Source organism: Pleurodeles waltl, chromosome 1_2 (assembly GCF_031143425.1).
Source record: "Pleurodeles waltl isolate 20211129_DDA chromosome 1_2, aPleWal1.hap1.20221129, whole genome shotgun sequence".
NCBI classification, from domain to species: domain Eukaryota; kingdom Metazoa; phylum Chordata; class Amphibia; order Caudata; family Salamandridae; genus Pleurodeles; species Pleurodeles waltl.
The window spans coordinates 505,005,095-505,031,331 of NC_090437.1; positions in this window are offsets into that span (position 1 = coordinate 505,005,095).

Consider the following 26,237-nt stretch of genomic DNA (forward strand, 5'->3'; position numbering starts at 1 on the left):
TCCGTCTGTCCTTAACAGGATGAAGCACTCTGGGCACCAGTCCCCCTCCAGAACCAGTGGAGACATGCATCCACTACCTCTGTCCTTAACAGGATGAAGCACTCTGGGCACCAGTCCCCCTCCAGAACCAGTGGAGAACAGCATCCACTCCGTCTGTTCTTAACAGGATGAAGCACTCTGGGCACCAGTCCCCCTCCAGAACCAGTGGAGACATGCATCCACTACCTCTGTCCTCCACAGGATGAAGCACTCTGGGCACCAGTCCCCCTCCAGTACCAGTGGAGACATGCATCCACTCCGTCTATCCTTAACAGGATGAAGCACTCTGGGCACCAGTCCCCCTCCAGAACCAGTGGAGACATGCATGCACTACCTCTGTCCTCCACAGGATGAAGCACTCTGGGCACCAGTCCCCCTCCAGTACCAGTGGAGACATGCATCCACTCCGTCTATCCTTAACAGGATGAAGCACTCTGGGCACCAGTCCCCCTCCAGAACCAGTGGAGAACAGCATCCACTCCGTCTGTTCTTAACAGGATGAAGCACTCTGGGCACCAGTCCCCCTCCAGAACCAGTGGAGAACAGCATCCACTCCGTCTGTCCTTAACAGGATGAAGCACTCTGGGCACCAGTCCCCCTCCAGAACCAGTGGAGACATGCATCCACTACCTCTGTCCTTCACAGGATGAAGCACTCTGGGCACCAGTCCCCCTCCAGAACCTGTGGAGACTGTTATCCACTTGAGAGACTGTGGCTTTGCACTCCCCAGATGGTACAGTGGGCAACCCACCCACTGTAGAGACTTGAGAGACTGTGGCTTTGCACTCCCAGGATGGTACAGTGGGCAAACCACCCACTGGAGAGACTTGAGAGACTGTGGCTTTGCACTCCCCAGGATGGTACAGTGGGCAACTCACCCACTGTAGAGACTTGAGAGACTGTGGCTTTGCACTTCCCAGGATGGTAGAGTGGGCAAACCACCCACTGTAGAGACTTGAGAGACTGTGGCTTTGCACTCCCCAGGGTGGTACAGTGGGCAACCCACCCACTGTAGAGACTTGAGAGACTGTGGCTTTGCACTCCCCAGGGTGGTACAGTGGGCAACCCACCCACTGTAGAGACTTGAGAGACTGTGGCTCTGCACTCCCCAGGATGGTACATTGGGCAAACCACCCACTGGAGAGACTTGAGAGACTGTGGCTTTGCACTCCCCTGGATGGTACAGTGGGTAAACCACCCACTGGAGAGACTTGAGAGACTGTGGCTTTGCACTCCCCAGGATGGTACAGTGGGCAAACCACCCACTGGAGAGACTGTAGAGACTTGAGAGACTGTGGCTTTGCACTCCCCAGGATGGTACAGTGGGGAAACCACCCACTGTAGAGACTTGAGAGACTGTGGCTTTGCACTCCCCAGGATGGTACAGTGGGGAAACCACCCACTGTAGAGACTTGAGAGACTGTGGCTTTGCACTCCCCAGGATGGTACAGTGGGCAACCCACCCACTGTAGAGACTTGAGAGACTGTGGCTTTGCACTCCCCAGGATGGTACAGTGGGCAAACCACCCACTGTAGAGACTTGAGAGACTGTGGCTTTGCACTCCCCAGGATACATCAATGGGCATGGAGCCCCCTCGTGGATCTGGCGTGGTGCACTCATCCGGCTGAGGTGCCCCCCCTTCCCTTCCCCCTGAGGTGCCTGTTGTATTTCTATCTGATGCCCCAGCAGTGTTCTCTCCGTTTTGATCAGGTATCTAGTGTGGGCCTCGTCTATGCATTTTGGGCCCAGTGGTCCACAGACAATGAATGGTGCATTACTGTATTTGATATATTACAATGGTTGCACTCATTTCCTTTTGTCTTTGCATTCTTCCGGGGGGGTTGGGGGTTGTTACTGTAATGTTTGGATATGCATTGGTGTGTGTGTTGTTGTGGGTGAGGGTCGGGGTGGGGGTGTTGCGTGTGTGTGTCCCTGTCTTTTGCCTCCCCCTCCCCTATGTCGTAGGTGCAGTACTCACCATTGTCTTCGCCGCCTGCGTTGATGATCGTCGTATAGGAGCAGGAAGACTGGTGCAGGAAGAATATGGAGTTCCGGCTCCATGGTGTCGTCGTTCCTCGTGGAGTGTGTAGAGGTGAGCGTTTTCCCTTTGAAATTCCTGTTTCCGCCGTGTTTTTATCTGCGGTGAATCTGCCCCGGAAAAGGTGGCAGATTGGTAGCTTGTGATACTGTGGGCGCTACTTTGTCTCCCGCCTTTCTGTTGGCGGTGACCGCCGCGCTGTTTGTCTGTACCGCCGTGGTGGTCGGAGTGTTAAAGTGGCTGTCTTTGTTGCTGGTTTCCGCCACAGTCATAATTCCCATTTTTTTACTGCCGGCCTGTTGGCGGTCTTACTGCCGCTTTAACACCGTCCGCCAGGGTTGTAATGACCACCATAATCTTGCAAGTATGCAGTTCATTTGATTCCTCTTCCAGACCTGCTATTCGACTTACCCTCCTGAGCTCCACCTTCTACATTGTGCCACTTTGTGAACATGGTACGGCGATTTTGGGCTTGTTGGGCCACATTAGCATAAACAAACTGACACTAATGTGGCGCACGGAGAAATAGGCCCTCTTAAATCTGGGCCAAAGTTTGCTAACTATTCTCCTTCCTTAGAATTCAAAGGGTAATCTCCAAAGACCCTCCATTGGAATGGGCTCCCCTGTGAAGCTTTTGAGGAATCCATCCGACGGACATAAGAAATTATCCAAAATGCTTTAAAAAATTTCCTCTCACACATTTTTATCCTCAATGGTGTATGATGACCCAGAATCTGCAACTATGAGTTTCTCTACCCGACCTAACTTGACATTACAAACTGGTTTGTTCCTAGACTATTTAGAAAGAAGATTCACACTTCCATTTCCTTGAGACTCTATAACTCCAAGTACATACTCATTCCGTTTATAAGAATTTCCTTTGGTAGTTTATCTGACTGAGAGTCTGACTCAGATTCAGAATCACCTTTAAGCACACTTACTTTCCTGTTAAACTCACTTTTTCATACATACCTTAGCAAAATGCCAATGGTACCACACTCTCCACATTTTTGACTGTGGGCTGGGCACTTCCTACTATGGGGTTAATAGGCTTTACTACCACTAGCATTTCTTTTCTTGCTGATTAAATGATTTTTTTTAGTGTCATCTTAATCCCGTATGTATTTTTCTTCTTTTGTTTGACCTTGCAAACAACTTCCCCCTGTTATTCTCTAGGTTTCATTTCAGCTGCTTTAGCACATCTATTCAATATCCCTGCTTTCTTAATCACTGAAACATGCTTCTCCATGAATCCATAATCTTTCCTGCACATCTGTTGTTCACATCCATGATTATTTTGGTCTCTTATCAATTCATCATGCAAGACACAAAAACCTACAGGTTAATGATTGTTTCCTTAGGGCTGACACATACTCCTCTATAGATTCTTGTTCATTCTGCTTCTTCTGAAAAAAATGTGTCTGTCAATTACTATGCAAACTGATGTGGAGCAATATGTGTCTGAATCCTCCAGAGCATTTAGAAAAACAGCAGATTCACCAGCAACACAGGTTTTTTTTCTGTTGTATTATACACAACAAGCCCTTGTGGTCATAAAGATTGAAGACGATATTTCTTATTTTTTTCTGTGAAAGTTCTTCATCCTCAATCATGTCAATATAGTCCAAGAAATATAGTTTCTTCTATATTCAACACAGTGAATGACTATGATTATGGAATGGCAGGATATTTACAGGCCATCCCACCACATACACTCATTCATCACCCGTTAAAACAGCTACAATGGATTTTATGTGATATTCCTCACAAATCAAATAAGGGATTTCAAAATATTGCCCAGCCTGTCAAGTGACCACTCAATGTTGGAGTGTACTTTGAATAATTTGATCAGCCACTGCATTCAGCAGATTATTATCTGCTCACAAAAAGAGCTAGAACTAATTAGAAGGATTAAATGGCAGACCGAAAATACTGATGTTCATGTCTTCCATTTTGGAACTACATCTGCAGAGGTTTGCAGCTAGGAATGATATGTGGCCAGGTGCCATGCAACAATGGCCTTTGTTTGTGTCCGCTGTCCATAAGCCGTCTGAGAAGAAAAAAGGTTAAATATCAATCATACAAAAAGGCCTGACTGGCCTGCCTTGTCCTGGAAGTAAATAAAATAACTAAAGGCACAGTTTAATAAAGCATTGAGGTCTCTCTTTCTCAACAACATGAATTGTATACCAGAAAAAGATGACAGGAAAAAAAGAGAGAAGCCAAAAAGAACTGGGTCAAGTTCCATGCAGTAGTAAGAGCCAAGGATACCAGGAAGTTTATTTTGGTACAAAATAAATTCAATTCTGACTAAGAAACTCAGTTAGCCTCAATAACCGTAGCCCCAGCACACTTTGTAAGATTTATGGAAATGCTTTATGTGGATAAAATTTTTACCACCAACATTTCCATAGAAGAAGAGCCATATCCTTTGCCCAATGATACAACCTCCCGGTTATGTACAAAGGAAGTTGAAAAATCCATTAGATTAACGCAGCCCAGCACGCTTTGGGCCCAAATGGCCTCTGACATCCCTCTTGAAACAAACACTTCTTGTGAAATGGGTCCAGATACTTACTCCTTTATTTAACTCATGTCTTACGTCGAATAGCATCCCTGAAAGTTGGAGGGAATTGTTACCAGTGCCTAGCCACAAAAATGTAGACTTCACACATCAGAGAACATTGCCCTGATTGCCTTACTAGATGTGAAAAGGAAGGGTTTCACCTGAAGTTTAAACCAAGAACTGGAAAATATGTCCATCCAAAACCAGCTAATCAAATTTTGTGAGACCGGGGCTCCAAAAAGTCTGTAATATTGAGGAGAACCAAATGAGCTCAACCAAATTGGCTGATACTATGGCCACAAGGAATAAATCATTGTATGCACACTCATTGACTTCACAACCACATTTCAAATATCGACCAAGGAAGGGTGTGGACCAAGTTGGATAAGTAGGGGATTCCTCCACTTTTCTTAAATGCCATTATCACCTTGTATTCCAATGCATGAGTCAAGATCAAAGTCACCACAAAATAAGCCATGTCAGATAAGATCTTCACCACCATTTGCAGGCCAACAAATCCAAATACTACAGTACGTCAATGATACACAACTGATAGGCCAGACACCCTCCAGTCTGCAGAGATTGGTTGAGGTACTAGTATACTATTATGATGCAAATAAGATTTTAATTAGCCTATCCAAATCCAATGTAGTTATTTTTGGATGCAAATTTTATAAAAGCAGCTCCTGGTTTTTGAGACAATGAAAAATTGTGAGGATGACTGACTGCAAATACTTAGGAGTATGGTTTGACAAAAGAGGTCAGCCACACAACATATAGAAGCCCTTATGAGCGCTGCCCAATCTTTCACGGAGGCTTTTTGAAGATTAGATACAAGCTTGGTCTGTGTGGACAAAACCACTTTAATGAGATTGGTCAACAGCAAATTAAACCAAAACTTACTTATGGAGCAAATGCTTTCAAAGATAAACTGGACACCTAGATTGACAAAGCCCAATGTAACTATGATAACTTCTTCTTAACTAGTTTAGAAGTACAAGAAATCTGATGGATTAATCTCTAGCTCAAACAACTAACAAGAATCATGTTGAAACAACCAAAAATGATCCCAACAGATCTGGAAGCCAGGCAGTTTGAAAAAAAATGCATAGAAAATTGGTAGCCCATCTATATGCCATAATGACCATGCCTATTTATTTAAAAGAATCACTGTCCAGGGTCCAGAAGTGGCAACTGATTTGGCTATTTTTTGGGCTGATTCCTCTGAAAGTCGATTGGTACAGGAGATTAAGCAGCAAGGACAGCAGCTGCATACTGTGCAGCTTGTCACTGGAATCAGCAAACCACAGTCTATATGTGAGAAGTTGCTACCCCTGAGGAAATTTTGGCTGCTACAAATTCTCAAAAGCTTGAACATTCGAAAATTGTAATGAGTCTATTAAACATTGTCAGAAGGGGCAGTCAATTCAGTTGAAGGCACCGTTCTTAAAGTATTTAAAGGAGCCACAAATGAACTGAATGATGCATCCAAATGAACCCTCCCTCTCTTTTAGATTCATTTTTTATATCTCAGTAGCATTCTCGCCTTTCTGTGCACTGTTGGCACTTTGTGCCCTCCACGGTGGTCTTGGTACGGTTCAGAAATCCTGATACAAAAGTAGTAACATTGATTAGATGATGTCCAAGAGGGTTGTAACCCCGCTGCATGTATGGCCTTCGAAGTACCTAAAGATGAGTTTGATTTAATGTTTGGATATTTAGTCAACCCAGTGGTTCGCACGGCTCCATAAGTGTGTAAAAGTGTAAAAAAAAAACTTGAATGGCAATTTTTAACACGTTTCTGATAAATGACTTGCAGAGTTTAGTAGGACATTTTGCACATTGTAGCTTGGTGACACAGCGTAATTATCAACGCGGCCTTATAGGGCATTAAATCCTGTTGCATGTATGACCTACGAAGTCTCTAAAGATGGCTTGTTTTAATTTTTAGATACTTTTTCAACCCAGGGGTAAGCACTGCACCTGAAGTGTGTAAAGGTGCCCCAAAGAAGGTAACTGGTGAATCCAAATTAATTTTAGATTAAATATTTGTAGCCTTGGTAGCACTTTTTTGCAATTTGTAACACCAGAAATGCTGTTGCATTGTTAGTGCTGACCCTCTGAAACTTAGGCCACCGTGAACTCAAGATGACTATACGGAATGCCACCAATTCGACAGAGATAATTTTAGTTATCTCTTTGCACATTGGAGCATGAGTAGCACTTTGTATCTTTTTCTAACTCTTTTTAACCACTTTTCAGATGAGTAACTCAATAAGGATTCGTTTAGGTCAAAAAGGCTAGGCATAATATGTCAGTTTTTTTTTTTTTGCTTCTACAGGGAGTGCAGAATTATTAGGCAAATGAGTATTTTGACCACATCATCCTCTTTATGCATGTTGTCTTACTCCAAGCTGTATAGGCTCGAAAGCCTACTACCAATTAAGCATATTAGGTGATGTGCATCTCTGTAATGAGAAGGGGTGTGGTCTAATGACATCAACACCCTATATCAGGTGTGCATAATTATTAGGCAACTTCCTTTCCTTTGGCAAAATGGGTCAAAAGAAGGACTTGACAGGCTCAGAAAAGTCAAAAATAGTGAGATATCTTGCAGAGGGATGCAGCACTCTTAAAATTGCAAAGCTTCTGAAGCGTGATCATCGAACAATCAAGCGTTTCATTCAAAATAGTCAACAGGGTCGCAAGAAGCGTGTGGAAAAACCAAGGCGCAAAATAACTGCCCATGAACTGAGAAAAGTCAAGCGTGCAGCTGCCACGATGCCACTTGCCACCAGTTTGGCCATATTTCAGAGCTGCAACATCACTGGAGTGCCCAAAAGCACAAGGTGTGCAATACTCAGAGACATGGCCAAGGTAAGAAAGGCTGAAAGACGACCACCACTGAACAAGACACACAAGCTGAAACGTCAAGACTGGGCCAAGAAATATCTCAAGACTGATTTTTCTAAGGTTTTATGGACTGATGAAATGAGAGTGAGTCTTGATGGGCCAGATGGATGGGCCCGTGGCTGGATTGGTAAAGGGCAGAGAGCTCCAGTCCGACTCAGACGCCAGCAAGGTGGAGGTGGAGTACTGGTTTGGGATGGTATCATCAAAGATGAGCTTGTGGGGCCTTTTCGGGTTGAGGATGGAGTCAAGCTCAACTCCCAGTCCTACTGCCAGTTCCTGGAAGACACCTTCTTCAAGCAGTGGTACAGGAAGAAGTCTGCATCCTTCAAGAAAAACATGATTTTCATGCAGGACAATGCTCCATCACACGCGTCCAAGTACTCCACAGCGTGGCTGGCAAGAAAGGGTATATAAGAAGGAAATCTAATGACATGGCCTCCTTGTTCACCTGATCTGAACCCCATTGAGAACCTGTGGTCCATCATCAAATGTGAGATTTACAAGGAGGGAAAACAGTACACCTCTCTGAACAGTGTGTGGGAGGCTGTGGTTGCTGCTGCACGCAATGTTGATGGTGAACAGATCAAAACACTGACAGAATCCATGGATGGCAGGCTTTTGAGTGTCCTTGCAAAGAACATGGTTGTTGTTCAATAATAAAATTAATCCTCAAAAATACAACTTGCCTAATAATTCTGCACTCCCTGTATCTTAGTAGCTCATCGTTGTGGTTTCTATCATTTTAAATAATTGTAAAAATAAATCTAATAAAATGTAACCTCAAAAAGAGCAAAGCGTTTATTTAGAGACAGAATTAGAGTAAACATGGAAATATGGCTGGGCTGAATGGAGTCACCAAACTTGGCTAGCATTCTTCCTAGTTTATCATGAAAGTTCATACCCCGCTTCTAGATATTAATACATTGTACTGTGAGGATTGGGGAGCAAAGGTATCCAGCTTTCCAGGTGATCCCATTGTGTTGTAAATTTATATGCGATTATTACCTTAACATATGTGTCTCTGTAATTGAGTGCTACTGTTTGTTAACTGACCGACAACATAGCATTTTCATTGTTACATCGCTAGGCTAATGTTGTTTCAGAGCCCATCTGAGATGATAGATTGAATATATTTTCCTCACCTAATGTTAGAACAGTATCAGTCGCGGCACGCAGGAGGGAAAAAGGGCGCTGTGGCATGGCATGGGGGAGGGGACTCATTTAAAAAAAAAACATACCTGTTTCGCCGCGCCATCTCCGAACCGCTCCTCATCTGCAGGGATAGGCTCAGGCTCCCAGCCTATCCGGCGTCCAATCCTACCGCTGCTTTCATGCTGCTGGTAGTATGAAAGCAGCGGTAGGATTGGACGGAGCACCCTGGCTGGGAGCTCCGAGGCAGAGTGGGAGCCTTTGCCTGCTCTCACCAATCTGGCACTGTGTTGCTGCGTTGGACAGAGCCTACTGGGATACTACTTACATACTGCCCTTGTCCAAACCCTCTCTAAATAGTGACTGTCAACAGACATCAAAAAAGCAATCCCTCTTTTGTGATGTCTGCTACCTCTCCCATTTGGCCCATACTTCACCTCAGGGTTTTCCAAAGGGCCTTCTTAATTCTTCTGGCGGTGGCCCAGCCCTAACAGGGAAGACATTAGAGTAAAAACAAGGTTCTTTTTCGAATGACGCTGGTGAGGTGAACTACCTAAAGGATTCTTATTTTACATCACAGGCAACTAGACTAAAAGAAAACACAGAGTGATTGGACAACCCATATTTGAGATCAACAACACAACAACTAGCAACATAGTGCTGAGCTATTTACTAAAGTAAGCAGTCTTAATCCCTCAAGTTTCAGAAGTCAGTACTCAGAAAGATCATTTCTGTAGAATTCATCCAGCATAATTTCTAGAACATGGTTGTCATTAGGTCTCTGTACTATGATGTCCACTTCATGCCTAGGTAGGAAAGCTGTGATTGGCAAATGTGTACATTTCTACCACCTGTAACATTTGGCATCATTTAAGCCACGTCTGCCCTGCTAAGTGTGAGATCTGTTGATGGAAATTAACACACCCCACGACTGTTCACACACAACCTGGGGGAATAGGGTTTGGTGGCTTCATGAATGGATGGGGAGAAGGCTATTTGGAAAGATGTAAGATAAACTAACACAACATTTATCAAGTCGATGAGCACAAGGCCCTCATTTACAGGGATTTGGCTTAGGGCAACACAGCACATCACCTTGATATGCTGCACTACGCCAAAGTAAAAGGACAGTTATTCGTCGTATTTATGCAATACAGTGCATTTCTGTCCTTTCCACCGGTGCTAGTGCCATTTCGGCAGCCTGGCGCCAACGCAGGCACCCTTGCGCCACGGTGCAAGGGTGCCTGTTTTTTCATCAGGATTGTTTTTGTGTAGAAAGAACACCTTTCTGCACAAAATCAATCCTCAGAGGCATTTTCTTTCTCTATGTGTGCTACCAAATGCATGGCATAAAAGACAAATGGAGAAAATACAAGCCAACTCGCGGAGTGCTTAACTTGAAAAAGCTCTGACAGAACTAGAGTTACAAGAAGCATGGTTCAGTAAGATGGAGCGTGCAGCATTTATTAAGATAAGTAATTTTTCAACAAAGAAGCAGTCATTTACACAAGACAGGAATATCCTTGCAATGCAGCAGCATGCATGGACATTGCTAATGTGCACGTGCCCTTGAATTTTGGACTACAGGAAGACAATACTCAAGCCAAAATTCTTGGAGATGTAAAACAGCACTTGTAGGCAAGCAGTTATTAGTTGGCTGGCTGGCACATTAATTCCACTGGTATGCCGAGGAGTAAAATTTGTTACTTTGGTAAACAACCTTCTCCAAAGTGGACCTTAGCACTAAAAACCCTAAAGTAAGGAAAGGAGAACTTGGTTCCCTTGATAACTAAAGACTTATTGACTAGTCGCTTCTCAGAAAATCCACAGTATTACATCTCACAGGTACTGGTACACTCAATCCTAATTAATTAGGATGCAAGATCTAAAATTAAGAGACAGTAATCCTCGCCATACTGGGCAAAGACCAGGACATTGGCTTACAAAAAACAGATGATAATGTGGATCTCAATGTATTATTTTTAATCAATTTTACTTAGGATAGTGCTGTCATTTTATCCCAAATGTGATTTTAAGTCTCGAATGGCAATTTTAAGCTTGTTCTTGTTTAATTCATGCACGTTATGGTGGGAAACAAATGACGATCCTAAAGCTTGTTCGTGTTTAATTCATGCACTTTATGGTTGGAAACAACCAAGTAAAGTTTACTTACACACGTGTAGTACCATAAATTCCAGAAACCAGCTGCATGTACCCGACTGATAATTCTAACAATACCACCATTGCACCAGACCCTCAAATAGGCCCTGCCACTAACCCCCCCCCCACATGCAGCCCACCGCCGCACACAGCCTTTGGCCATGTGCAGCGCAGGGTTGGCCAAAGGGCAGCTATGCAGCTAATGTGTCTTACAAAGTGCAGTCACTTATTTACTCCTATATCGGTAATGGGTCCCACACTATGCAGTTTGGGTTGAGAATCCCATAACTGCATCATAGCTTCATAGTCACTATAAAAATGTATGCAAGGTGGAAGTAATGATATTGGTGCTTTGAGATAAAACAAGACTGGGATGTTAATGCTGCTGCAAATTTTACGGCTTTAGAGATCTTTGAATATTTTAATTTTTAATACTGTACTGCCAATGATTTTATTGTATATAAATGCGAAAATTGTGATTTATATTGAGGGTTGAGGGACCCCTATTCCCTGTAATATATTTCTAGAAAGTGGTAATTTCTTTGTTCGGAAACTCCTTTTGTTTGCCTTTTTTAATTCAGCTTCAATCCTCTGGAGGATGGGGGATAACACATCTGTGCATTCCCGACAACAGCTATAAACTTGGGCAACTGGAACAATAGACCTCTGCCATTTATGGGCCTGGCTAGATAGATTGGATTGAGAGGTTTTGACACTTGGCCTCTCGGAGCCAGATCATGGCCCAATTAAAGATTAGGATCTGCATTCCACAGCCCAATGGCAGACAGCACTGAAATTTAGGGGAGACATCTGTGGTTCAAAGGTGAACCCTTTGAATCACCCCCAACTTCAAAAGCACACCAGTACAACTAGCGGTACCACACTACGGCAACTTCGAGAAACACTTGCAGGAATGGGAGACTGAGACCCAAAACTGCATGGTGCACACTGCCAGAGGAATCTGTTGTGCATAGGAGTATTTACTGCCCTGGGAAGGGATGGTAAACCCTTCCTGTATCATGGCTGGCCTGGGCAAACTGCTTGCTGCAGTGTGGCGCTCTGAAGTGTGCTCTCCAAGGGCTTATTGGCTTGCCCCCTGTTCTTTGTGGTGTTCTCGGGGATATCAAAGTCCTCATGCGAGGGACCTACACCTTCTACTTGTGTACATCGTCTGCTGGATTCCACCAGGAAGCATTGTGAGAGCGTAGAACTACGTATTGTGCCCAGAGGCAGGATTTGCCTGGTGCAGACCCTTTAAAGTTCAAGGAGTGTGGCCCTTCATTGTGGGACCACGACACACATAAGCGATTGGTTGGTATTGAGTGGATTCACGGTTGCGTGACCCCGCGTGGCCCGCTTTTGTTAAGCGTGCCAAATTTCTCTCATGATATACCTGACTGCATGCTCATTGTGTGAGTTGTCTGTGGCAATGGTTGTGACCCTTGGAGGTGAGGGCAGTGCCGCATTCTACATCGTGTGGCACTTCTGAATTTGCATCTCTGTGTGTGTGACCAAATTTGTCTGGTGTAGCTCAATTCATCGCGTACCAGACATTGTGCCTCATTCCAGGGAGGTATGGAATTGGAATTAATCATGTGATTAGAGTTGTCTGGTGTGAGTCAAGTCATTGCACAGTAGACATTGTGCCTCATTCCAGAGAGATGCTGCATTGATAACTTTTTGTGAGACAGTGGATTAGTCTAGTGCATCTCAAATCATTGTACACCAGATATTTTGCCTCATTACAGGGAGGCACGACATTGGTCACTTTGTGTGTGTGATCTGAATTGGTCACCATGCACTAGACATTGTTTTCATACCAGGAGGGCACAAAAGCTGGTAATTCTTCATAGGTGATAACATTCGTCTGGTGCAAATCAAGTCTTTGCGCGCCCAACGATGTGCTTTCTTTCAAGGAGGTGCGTATTTGGTAACTCTTCATGTGCAACTGGGATGCCGGGAAGTCCCAGGTCATCGTGCCCCAGATGTAGTGCCTCCATTCCTGGGAGGTTTGGAATTGGTAACTACTTGTGTTTTGGAGTGTCTGGCTTGGTTGGGCGCTACTGTAAACAGCATGTCTTTCAAGGGGCCTGTCCCCCCCATGCTTTGCAGACTGGGACCAGCATCAGAAGTCCAGTATGGAGACCCATGAGGAAACTTCCTGAGTTGTGGCCAACCCTCAATTCGTTGACTGTTGCCTGATCAGCCATTCTCTCTATCTCCCCCAACCTTTGCCCTGAAATCCTGAATAAGTGTAACCACCAGCCGCAAGCGGCCTGGTATCCAGGGAAAGGTTACTACATCTCTAGCTCTTGGGGCTGGAATTGGTTGGAGGGTAGAGGAAGGTTTGGTTCTAAGAGGGGTCAGCGAACTCATTGACAACTCACCTGCCCAATGTCAGAGCACCATATTAGGTGCGTGCAAGTGTGTGTGTACTAGCCTGCCTAATATCCATGGCACTGCATAGCAGTGCAGAGTGAGCGTGTATGAGTGATTGCCTGTGATTTACTACACCACATGGCGAGATGCCGTGCATGTTGTTTGCTATTATGGTTGACACTGAAGTTTACCTGTGCAGCCTAGGCCACTGGGCTATTTTAAAAGTGCTGAGGTTCTCTGTATGTACACATTGCTGCTATCATTGGAAACCAGGGTGCATCCTATAACTGTCTGATATTGAACTAGGGTGATGGCTAGGGTGGGTCTTGTGCAGCCACAAGAGGGTGCTGGGAGGGATAGTATTATTTGTTCTCATGTGTACATACTGCTAATGTTGTATGTTTGTTGTGTGCAGGGTAATTGTTGTGTGGTAGTGCTGTGCCAATGCTTTACACATTGCCGCAGTGATAAATCTAACTGCTCTGTGCCAAGCTACCCAAAGGTGAGCGCAGGTTATACAGTGAATTTAATCACCCACCCCTGATGGGAGTGGTAGGTTCTGCCTGGCTAGGGCCTCACCTCGGCCAACCAGAACATGCTGTCTCCAACATTCCTTTCAAATTTTGACCAGAGCCGACTTTGTATCCCTGACCAAGAATTTTGTAATCAACTTTTTCCAAATGAAAGTAAATAGCGTTAATGAGGTTTTTGCTGTCAATTAGAATGGAAATCACATAGTTGATCTCCCTTGCTCTGCTGTGTTCAGGCCGCTCAAAAACCCAAATGAAGAATCAAATAGTCTGGATAGTTTTTCCTCATTAACTGAAGAAAGAGTAAAAAGTTTGTTGGAAACTATTAAATCCAGTTCCCATATGGACCCGTGACCTCCATATGCTCTGACCATCCTAAGCTCCTTCCTATCAGTTAAAGAACACACCATTGCATTTGGTGTGTACACCTCTACCTCTTTCTCGCTTCCTGGTGGGGTGCCTCAGGGAATCACCATTTTCCCCGTAGCAAAACCTATTTGATCCTATGGTTTCTCTGCACTATCCTAGGCCGACGAAATGCAGATTATAGTTACAGTTACATCTGATGTTGTCATTGTTGCCAAATAATTTAACAACAGCCTGGAAAATACTACAATCTGGATGAAAGTAAATTGCCCTAAATTAAACACTGATAAAACAGAGGTGATAGCCTTTTGGGAATGACAGCTCCTTATGGAATGATGCACACTGGCAAGTTGACCTAGGTCTGCTTCCACTAATAGTACGCATAGTGGAAAATCTTGGGGTCATGCTTGATGAAACTCTTTTTTTTTTTTAACAGATTATCCATATTACAATTTCTTGTTTCTATCTACTGAAAACACCTAAAAAGGTTTTTCCATTTATTCCATTTGACATGAAAAAAATGGTATTGGTCACCCTGATCCTATCCAAGATAGATTCTTGTTTTGCTCTTCATCTGCACCTGCAGAACGTGGTTGCCCATCTGCTTTTAAAACATTTCTAATTTAGCCCCATTTCAAAAAGCATTGAAGACCTGCACTGGCTGCCAGTTGGCGAAAAGGTAAAATTTAAGGCCTTGTGTATAGTACACAAAGCACTATATGGAATTGGCCCTCTTTACTTTTAGTAGACTTTTCATGGCATGTCTCCCAATGTGCTCTGAGCTCATCTGGTGCCTAATTAGTAACTATTCCCAATATAAAATAGGCGAATTGAGGTGGAAGAAGCCTCTCCTACCTAGCTTGCAAGCTCTGGAACTCTATGCCCTTCTCATTTAGATCATTATCAAATAGATCCTTTTTTATGAAATCTCTGAAGACATGGTGTTTTGCTTGTAGTAAAATCTAAGAAGACATGTCTTTTAGCCTCTAGCATTAAATAGGTCTCCTTTTTGTCACCCAAGTTTTAGAACTCTAGCGCCAAGACGCCACAGCATTCACACGCTCTATTAAAACTTTTACTTTCTTACTTACCTAATACTAAGGGCCTTATTTAGATCTGGGTGGATGGAATATCCCGTCCACCATATTAGAATCTCCATAGGCTCCAATGGGATCGTAATATGGCGGATGGGATATACCCCTCCACCAAGATCTAAATCAGACCCTAAAACTTGACGATACTTTGGAAGCCAAACATGGTTGCAATATACCTGTAGGTCATTATTATTTGAAATCAATGTTGTGACAGATGACCCAAGCTAGCCATGCTAAGTATGACTCTCCATTATCCTGTACGTCTGCTTTTGTATCTCTGTTCATCCAAAATTAATATTGTCAAGACATATGTAATGAAAACATGAACATTGTGTTACTGTATGCCACATTCCATGGATATATTCACCACATTAATCACCTTCATCACAGTTATATGTAATATTACACCATCAATAACCCAATGTACCATCATATTGTTTTTTATCACGTCTCTCGTAGGAAAGCTTAATTCGGGAATCATTTTGAACTAAATGGTATTGTCAACTATCCCGTGCACCATATAATACACACATGGGTTTGAACAACCTTCTTTTTTCCATGATGCAGCACCATTCTCATAACTCTCAAAAACCCGTTCCTATTCATCAGACTCACAAACATATCCTACTTTTATCAACAAATTTAAGTAAAAATTAGATTTTCCTAAAGTAAGATATTCTTCATTTCTCGTTATGATTTTATTTTTGTATTTATTTAAAATATGTTTTTCATTAGTCTGTAACTCTCTTTTCATTTTTTGCATTCTCGTAGCATTGCTCTCCCTGTCAACCGATCATTTAGGGCCACATGTATAAATGTCAAATTTTGTGACTCACAAATTGCAAGTCGCCAAACCTGACGTACAACAGTGTCTCAGACACTGTTAACAATTCTCAAATGAGTAGCAGGGGACCTGCCTCAATAATATTCATGAGGAAAGTCACAATTTGCAAACCTTTCGGGAATGGCCAGCACTCACAGGCATGGTGGCCTGCTGGGGACAGCAGACCACCATGTCTGTGACTGCTTTTTAAATATAGCATTTTGGTAATGCAGTCCATTTTCCTTTTCATTTTTTTAGAGTAGGCAGTAGTCGGTGGGAGCACTACGTGCTCTGAAGAAATGTTGGCGCTCCCATTCACAAAGGGTAAGAGGTCCCTTGAGGATCCCTTCTCGTCTGTAAATGGCTTACCACTGATTTGAAATTGGAGGTAATCTGCAAATGTTTTGCGACAGCACTTTGGGTACAAACATTTGTACATACCTTTCAGATTTGGTATTAGGAAGGGACGCCCTGAACATGCCCCTTCCAAATACCGACTCGCAAAACCCAAATTGTGATGCAGTAACAAGTTACCCAATTGCAACTTGGGCTTTATACATCCCAAAAACCATTTTTCTAATCGCAAACTGGCCAGTTAGCGAATCGACCTATTTGTGACTAGAAAAATGCTTTGTACATGTGGCCCTAAGTGATAGTGATCCACACTATGGATACTAATGTTTGGTAATGAGTTTTAAACACATTTCCACAATCAATGGAAGATGTAATAGAAGCTTCACATGCACTTGAGTTATGGACGTTCAGTAACTGGTTACCCCCAGCCCAGTAAAAATGTGGTAGTAACGAAATAAAAAAATATTAACGAGACTGCAGAACTTTTTTAATGCATGTACATTAGGGTCCTTATCAAGGACATGACTGCAGAAATATTGACATTATTACCAAAGTTGGAAATAACTAGAAATGACAGAGAAAAAGAAATATCCAGTAACGGGACATTTATTCTACTCCACCGCATGCCGGCATCTTCCTAGCGTGCAATAACACAGAACTGTAACATTGTTATGACATGTAGTTAACACCACAGGGCTTGCCACAGCATTGTAAATGAGCCTTCAATCGAGCATGTTGTGCTTTGCTAATTCTCAACAAACATAATAAAATCCCTGTAGGATTTCGAAATTAGTTTTCAAAACATGGCTTCAGTCCTACAAATGTGGCCTGACTTCTGCAGCTTAAACCTGAAAAGCAACCTTTTAAAGTAACTCTTTTTGATAGGTAGGTAACTTCCATTTATATATTATTAAATCACCGCTAGGTAACCCTTGTAGCCCAAAAGGTAGAGTGCATGGTATGTAAAAGTGGGACATGTAGAAAATCAATGTTAACATGTCCCTACATTGACAATCCTAAAAATATGTCATTGTGGCAAGCTTATCTGTCCTACAAAGAAAATCAAAATACAGATTACCCTATCTCTTGTACGGGACTAGCCAGAAAAATAACAAAATAACTATTTCATATATTTAATAACAAATATTAAGGAAAAGTAACTTTTAAAATGTTACCTTGCCTGAATTTCCCAGAGGTCAATTTGCACTTGTTCTCCACCTTCTCTCAGCCTGAACTTGGCCTGAATAAGGTGTGAATGAGTGGTAATTCCTCCCAGGAGCTATTCAATATGTCACTGCATGTCACTGTGATTGGCAGTTCACCCTGTATGGGTATGGATGACTCCTTTATGTTCGGCAGAAGGGTGGGGGCTATCACGCTCCTGTTGACACCACAGTGTAAATCCTACATGACAGGTCTGTCTGGGGCTCAGGTAAAACATCTGCACTCTTCAAATGTAAATCCTACATGACAGGTCTGTCTGGGGCTCAGGTAAAACATCTGCACTCTTCAAAGGGCTGTGGTGAAGAAGTGCTCTCCAAGGGCTTGGATAGGGCTTGCCTCCTGTTCCCTGAAGTCTCGGGACCAAAAAGACTTCATCTCTACAAGAAGGACTCCTTGTGTAGCGAAATGTGACGCCCATCCTGCCAGAAACAACGCACAGCCTGCACTGTGGTGAAAACTTCACAGCACGCTGAACCGGAATGACGCAGCCCGACTTCGCATTGAGAAGATTGACGCAGTGCCAGCATAGCGACTGGAAATTAGACGCACGGCCCACCGGAATGACGCACAGCCGAACCGGAATGACGCAGCCCAACTTCCAGAGAGGAATCGACGCAGCGCCTGCCGTGCAGTAGAAAATTTGATGCAACGCCCACCGAATCGATGCAGCTCCGGTGACTTCATCCTGCCAGCGCAGGAAATCCACGCATCTCTGCATCTGAAAACCCTGCAACCCGAATAGGATTCACGCCCGAGTGCCAGAAATCGACGCACAGCTGTCCCTGCGTGAAAACTAAACAACGCATCGCCGTGTGCGGCCCCAAAAATCAACACACAAGCCTTTGTTTCCACGCATCTCCTCCTCTGAGGTTCCTTGCGGAGGTTTTTCACGCAAAACTAGGTACTTTGTGCTTGAAAGAGACTTTGTTTGCTTCTAAAAGACTTTCAACACTTTATATCACTTTTACACTGATATCTCAACATATACTTATTGCATTTTAATCGTTGTGACCTGCATCTTATCAGATAAATATTATATATTTTTCTAAACACTGTGTGGTGTATTTTTGTGGTGCTATACTGTGTTGTATGATTTATTGCACAAATACTTTACACATTGCCTTTTAAGTTAAGCTTGACTGTTCAGTGCCAAGCTACCAGAGGGTGGGCACAGGATAATTTGGATTGTGTGTGACTTACCCTGACTAGAGTGAGGGTCCTTGCTTGGACAGGGGGTAACCTGACTGCCAACCAAAGACCCCATTTCTAACATGCGTCATTTCGTTATAACCCTGATCCACAAAGTCACACACAAAGCACACTTGCTGGTCACTGAATTTACAAACTGATGCGTTGAAATCCCCCATCCAAACCAAAAAAACTGTGCGGGGTCTTGATTTCTGAAAATCTTCTATAAACTCTTCAAACTCATCTATTGGTCCTCCAACACTATTGTTAAAATATTATAATAGTAATTTATTCATAGGATATTGAAAGGGGACTCAAGGGTAAGAAGTGAGACTAAGACAAATGGTGAGAACCACACCTTATAGCTCGATCCATGGTAGTTTCAATGGATATAAAAGTGGCTAAGCCTCCCTAAGCTCTACCTGCTAAAGAAGGAGTTACATACAATTTGGACCTCTTTGTTGACAGTTGCCATTAAATTGCTCCTAGATGATATAGATTCAACTATCAATATTTAGGGGGTTATTACAACTTTGGAGGAGGTGTTAATCCGTCCCAAAAGTGACGGTAAAGTGACGGATATACCACCAGCCGTATTACGAGTTCCATAGGATATAATGGACTCGTAATATGGCTGGTGGTATATCCGTCACTTTTCCGTCACTTTTGGGACGGATTAACACCTCCTCCAAAGTTGTAATAACCCCCATAATCAGCTTTCTGAGAAAAGTCTACTATGATTTGTCAAACCTTTCGTAAAAAGTCCATGGCTTGTCTCTGAACATTCTTCAGAACTCTGCACTGTAGTTACCAGATTTGTCCTTGACCACACCCCCTTCATCCATAATGGGATTCCATATTGTCTTGCCTGACAAAGGGGGTCATTACAACATTGGCGGTATAAGGTGCTTACCGCCGTGCAGAACACCGCCAACACACCGACGCGGCTGCGGAATTCTGCCACAGCTATTATGACACACATCACGGAATCCGCCGAAATTCAGACACCCACACAAGTCCGCCACACCAAAGGTCAGCGATAAACATGCGGAAACAAATCCTCCACCTCAACGCCAACAGAAACACGCCCATGCCATTACGACCCACGAATCCACGCGGCGGTCTTTCAACCGCGGTATTCCATTGGCGGTACACACCGCCGCGCTCAAAATACACACACAGCTCCAAAACACTGCCACATTGGACAATTCAAAATACACACACCTGATACACATAGAAACAACACTCCCACGCACCCAATACAATATAAAACACACACCCACATCACACACAAACCCCTACGACCAGAATTTCTGAGAGAAGGCCAAAGAGAGACAGCACAGAATAGAGAACCCCATCACACAGAGGCACACTACACCTTCACCCACACAACATCCACGCACAAAACACCACATACCACTACACTCACCACACTCATGAACACATACACCACCCAACACCTCACACACACCACCCCATGGCACGCCAAAGACACCCCCGCTTCTCCGAGGAGGAGCTAAGGGTCATGGTGGAGGAAATCATCCGGGTAGAGCCACAGCTATTTGGCTCACAGGTACAGCACACATCCATAGCCAGGAAGATGGAGCTATGGCAAAGAATAGTGGACAGGGTCAACGCAGTGGGACAGCACCCAAGAAATAGGGAGGACATCAGGAAGAGGTGGAACGACCTACGGGGGAAGGTGCGTTCCACGGTCTCCAGGCACCACATCGCGGTACAGCGGACTGGCGGCGGACCCCCACCTCCTCCCCCACAACTAACAACATGGGAGGAGCAAGTCTTGTCCATCTTGCATCCTGAGGGCCTCACAGGAGTCGTTGAGGAACGGACACTGGTAAGTCAAATCTTAACTATCATATCCCCCACCCTACCTGCATGCTATCACCCACCCACACCCTCACACCCTCCCCTACCACCCCAAATCCTCACCTATCTACCCATGACACCAACCACCCATCCCAACCCCAAGACCTGCATGACATAACTAAGCATGGATACCCATCACTAAAGCATGCCCACTGCACAGACCCACAACACCCCCCAAACAACAGCACACAAGCCCCCACACAGGAATGGCTGCACTGGTGTACAAGCACACCCAACCATTGCATACCATGAAACACACACATGCAATAATCATGTACTTATACCCCCGCAGGAACCCGAAGGAACGTCACCACACCAGAGGGTCCAGACAACACCACTCCACCCCCAGAAGAGGCCCACAGTGACGACAGCAGCTCTGCCCAACTGGATCTTGACGACCAGCCCGGACCATCGTGGGCCTCAGGACAGTCGGTTCCCCTTGCCCAGCCACAGCCCAACACCGAACTTCCACCCTCTGGGAACACCAGCACAGCACCCACCCAGCGGGCCCATACCTCCCTACCCAGGACAGGTCAATCAGCGGTGTGTCCACCACTACAGGGCACCCAGGCTAACCCACCACCCCAACAACAACAGGGACCTGGGGGCACACGGTCCAGGGGACGGAGGCACAGGAACACAGGGGAACTGGGAGGGCTGCTCTGCGACAGGGGGAGGACAGGCCAAGGGAACCTACTCTCCACGAAGCCCTCTCCTCCATCATGGGAGCCTACCACCACATCCAGGAGACGATGGCAACGGTACTGGGCAAGTTGCAGGAGACCCTGCGTCTGCAGGAGGAGCAGTATTTGGGGTTCAGGGAGGAGCTCAGGACCATCGGCTCCACCCTGGGCACCATTGTAGGGGTGCTGGCGGACATTCAAAAGACCTTGAGGGACACCGTGGCACTCCAAGGGGCCCCTGACACTAGCCAGGACGATGAAATGCCCACCACCTCCGCCGGCGCTAGTGGACAGGACGCCCCGCCACAGGATCAACACACCAGCACCCCACCCCCTGCAGACAGACAACCACCACGAAAGCGGTCCCTGAGATCCAGGAACAGGACAGAGCAAGATGGCAAGACCCCCGCCAGGAAATAAGACCACCCTGATTGTCCCCCCACTGTACCACTTTGTTACTCTGTCCAAATCGGAACTGCCCCAGCTCTACTTCCAATGGCCAGATGTGCAATGTCAATAAATCAAAAAAGATTACGCACGGTTCCAAATAATATAGAGGGTTTCTTTCAAGGAGATGGTTCAATCAGTAGATGGAAACCGAAATTTTCGAAGCAAGAGCCCTCACTCACCTTCCAGTGACATGCTTCATCATAGGGCCCAGCTCCTCGTCAGGCCGGCGCTGCAATGCCTGACGGGCCCCACAAGGGGGCTCTTTGCCGGAGATCTTTTAAGAATCGTGTATAGCCCGGTCAGAAAAAATAAAGTGAAGGATTGGTATATGGAAAAATGTTAAAAATGACTAAAGGTAACTACTAATAATTTTTATTCTCATACTGATACCTCTGACATGATTAAAACCAGTATGCGGGGAATTAGTGGAATGATGTCCACATACCTCATCAAAACCAGGTAGGTATAGTTGCTGTGTCTCTTAATAGGGAATATTAAAAAAGAGACAGTGCCCACAGGATCCCCTGTGTCACTCTATGTAGTTGGTCAACATGTTTCTCGCTTTCTTCTCGTCAACAATTGATCTAATGCGATTCGTCAGGACCTAATTACATACCTAATCCTTTAAACCATGGATATTCCCAAAAATAAGGAAATCAAAACCTAAGGAAATTTGGAAAGAAAGAAACCCAAGTTAGAACATAGCATAATTTATAAGGACAATGTATTAACAGTATCCTATGTTGTGAAACCCCATACACAAGTGAGGGATCCCTAAAGTGCCATGTAACTCAAAAAAGTGATGATAAAACTTATCAGAAAGGAAATGTGCGAAGGCCAATTAGGCAACGAAACGTCCACATTGCTTACCCTCCAAAAACTAATGGTAGGGCCTCATCGGGGTAGTATCAGGCTCTAAAAATCCACTCTGATCTACATGTACACACAGAGAACACAAACATTACTGTTACAGATGGTCGTCAACAAATTAGATTGAACAGCACATTAATTATGACTCCAAAAAATGGAGTGAGTTATTAAATAGAGGATTCCTTTTTCTTAAAAAGTAATAGTAACAGACCTCATGTTATATCAGGTCGAAATGCAACAGGTTAAATAAATCATACAGTAAGAAGTCGCATTATAAAGGTAGTAACCATCTTATTGGTGACATAAGAATTCATTGAAATACACAACCATGTGATATTACACAGGCATTATATGTAAAGAGACAGTGCCCAGTAAGGACACACTGCAAAAGGAAAGCAAGAGGAAAATACGAAAATGGCACTGGACAAGGCTATCAACATGTAATGAGGAAAAGCTCCACAGAGCGTCATAATTACAGAAACCTCAAAGACTCGAAGTAAGTAGAACAGTAGTATAGATGTCAAGAGGACTTCAATCAGTTACAATTGCACAGATAGCATAAATCAGAGGTGCTAGCGCCATTCTCAGCGCACCCGTAGCCACAGTAATGGTTCCGTTACTATGGAGAAGACGCGTGAACATTCACACGTATTTCCCCAATTAGTCGGAGAGAAACAAGAGAGCGCGCAGAGTCGATGGCGCGTCTCTGTGGGCATAGCGGCGCTGAAAGCGCCCAAATGCATTTTACCCTGCTCCGTAGATAAACATGGACACAGGCGTAAGCGCCAAGAATGCATGGCTAAGGTTACCCGACCATGCAGTAACGGAAGTACCCGGTCGGGAGTTTTTGACAATGAACTATAAATTGGGCACTTACTTTTTATAGAGGACGGGCACTGCCGGACCACCTACGCCTGTTCCTATCCCCCGGAATTTCAGGAAAACACTGATGCCGAAACGTTTTAAAGGAGGAAAGGGAAACTAAAACTGAAAAAGGACTGTCACGAAGGTGGATATAGTAGCAGTCGGACCAGAAAAGGTGTCGGCGATTTTAAAGTAGTCTGCCCACAAAGTCATTGAAAGTAAAACCCTCTAAACAAGTCGAATAAGTGGGGTTAAAACGTTACCACCAGTTCTCCAAACAAAAATAATAATAAAAATAAAAATAATCACCATGTAGTCATTATAAAAGACTGCACACACGTGAACTGTTATATGGAGAAAAAAACAGTAATGGTGACCGTAAATACAGAAAGTGTTGTTTTCACTAAATAAAGATGGTCCACTGGATATCATCATTAAGACCAAATAAGAGGGTCTTAAGTCTAAAGACCCACCGTTGTTCTTTTTCCAGGAGTTTCTTTGTGCAGTCTATATTATCGCTCATGGTTTCTAGAACAATCCATTTGATATCATCTGGAGTGTGTTGTTTCTCAATAAAATGGTTGGTCAATTTGGTGGAGGATCTCTTACATCTAATTGTACTGCGGTGTTCGTTAAGTCGAACTTTCACCATTCTAGTCGTCATAGCAATGTATTTTAGATTGCATGGACAAGTAATCATATAAATACAGCTCTTAGTACGGCAATTGGTATGAGATCTCAATTGCCATGTCCTTTGTTCGCCTATTTCCACTTCTTGGATGCTGTCAGTAAGGGGGCACACATTACAGCAGCCACAAGGGTAATGCCCCTTCACTTTAAGCCATTGGCTGGGGCCAAAGTTGTTAAAGGGCTGGTTTAATGTAGGTCTTGTATGGACAACTAGGTCCTTAATGTTAGAGGTTCTTTTGAAGGCAAATAGAGGGTGTTCTAATGTAGCGCCTGCACTAGTGAGGATGGGCCAAAGCCTCCGGACAATGCCTTTTACTTGGCTACTAAGGGGAGTGAACGTAGTTACACAGGTTAATCTAGATTGTTGTGTACGGATATTATCAGTCAATAATACTTCCCTGGGGATGTTACTGGCCCTTTTCTTAGCCTGTCGAATATTAGGTATGGGATAGTTACGTTCACAAAGTTTCCGACATAAAGTGTTGGCTTGTGTGTGGAAGTCATTTTTATCTGAACAGTTGCGTTGTATCCTCAAGAATTGACCAAAAGGTAAATTATCTCGTAGGGCTTTAGGGTGGTGACTATTGTAAAGTAACAAGCTATTACGATCCGTAGGTTTATGGTATACGGATGAATTAAGAAGTCCATCCCTAAGTGTGATTTGTAGGTCAAGAAAGGATACTTCTTTGTCAGAGATGGTAGAACTGAAACGAAGGTGGGTATCCAAAGTATTGACCCACTGGGTAAAAGCTATAGCACGGTCCATATCGCCCTTCCAAATCACTAGGATATCATCTATATACCGGCGCCACAGTTTAATGTTGGAAAAGAATGGTTGGTCAGAAGTCAGAATGTGGCGTTGCTCGAAGGTAAACATACATAGGCAGGCAAGGCTAGGTGCGAAAGTACTCCCCATAGATGTACCTTGTATCTGGTGAAAGAGACTTTTCTCAAATTGAAAAAAGTTCTCTTGGAGAGCTACACCTGCACATTGCATAATAAAGTTCACTGGGGTGTTGTAAGTCCAAGTGTCAGCTAGGAGTATTTCCTCTACCGCAGCGAGTGTGGCCTCTTGCGGAATATTAGTATATAGAGCCTCTACATCTAGACATAATAATATATCAGTGGTGCCTGTTTCATTGATGTCATTCAATAATGAATTGGTTCCCTTTTAGAGCCCTTGTCCAAATTTTGTGACTTCTTCCTGCAACCCATTGTTCAGAAAACGTCCACCTTTTTGAAGGACACAAAAGACACTTTGGTTTTATTGAATGACATCAATGAAACAGGCACCACTGATATATTAATATGTCTAGATGTAGAGGCTCTATATACTAATATTCCGCAAGAGGCCACACTCGCCGAGGTAGAGGAAATACTCCTAGCTTACACTTGGACTTACAACACCCCAGTGAGCTTTATTATGCAATGTGCAGGTGTAGCTCTCCAAGAGAACTTTTTTCAATTTGAGAAAAGTCTCTTTCACCAGATACAAGGTACGTCTATGGGGAGTACTTTCGCACCTAGCCTTGCCTGCCTATATATGTTTACCTTCGAGCAACGCCACATTCTGACTTCTGACCAACCATTCTTTTCCAACATTAAACTGTGGCGCTGGTATATAGATGATATCCTAGTGATTCGGAAGGGCGATATGGACCGTGCTATAGCTTTTACCCAGTGGGTCAATACTTTGGATACCCACCTTCGTTTCAGTTCTACCGTCTCTGACAAAGAAGTATCCTTTCTTGACCTACAAATCACACTTAGGGATGGATTTCTTAATTCATCCGTATACCATAAACCTACGGATCGTAATAGCTTGTTACTTTACAATAGTCACCACCCTAAAGCCCTACGAGATAATTTACCTTTTGGTCAATTCTTGAGGATACGACGCAACTGTTCAGATAAAAATGACTTCCACACACAAGCCAACACTTTATGTCGGAAACTTCGTGAACGTAAC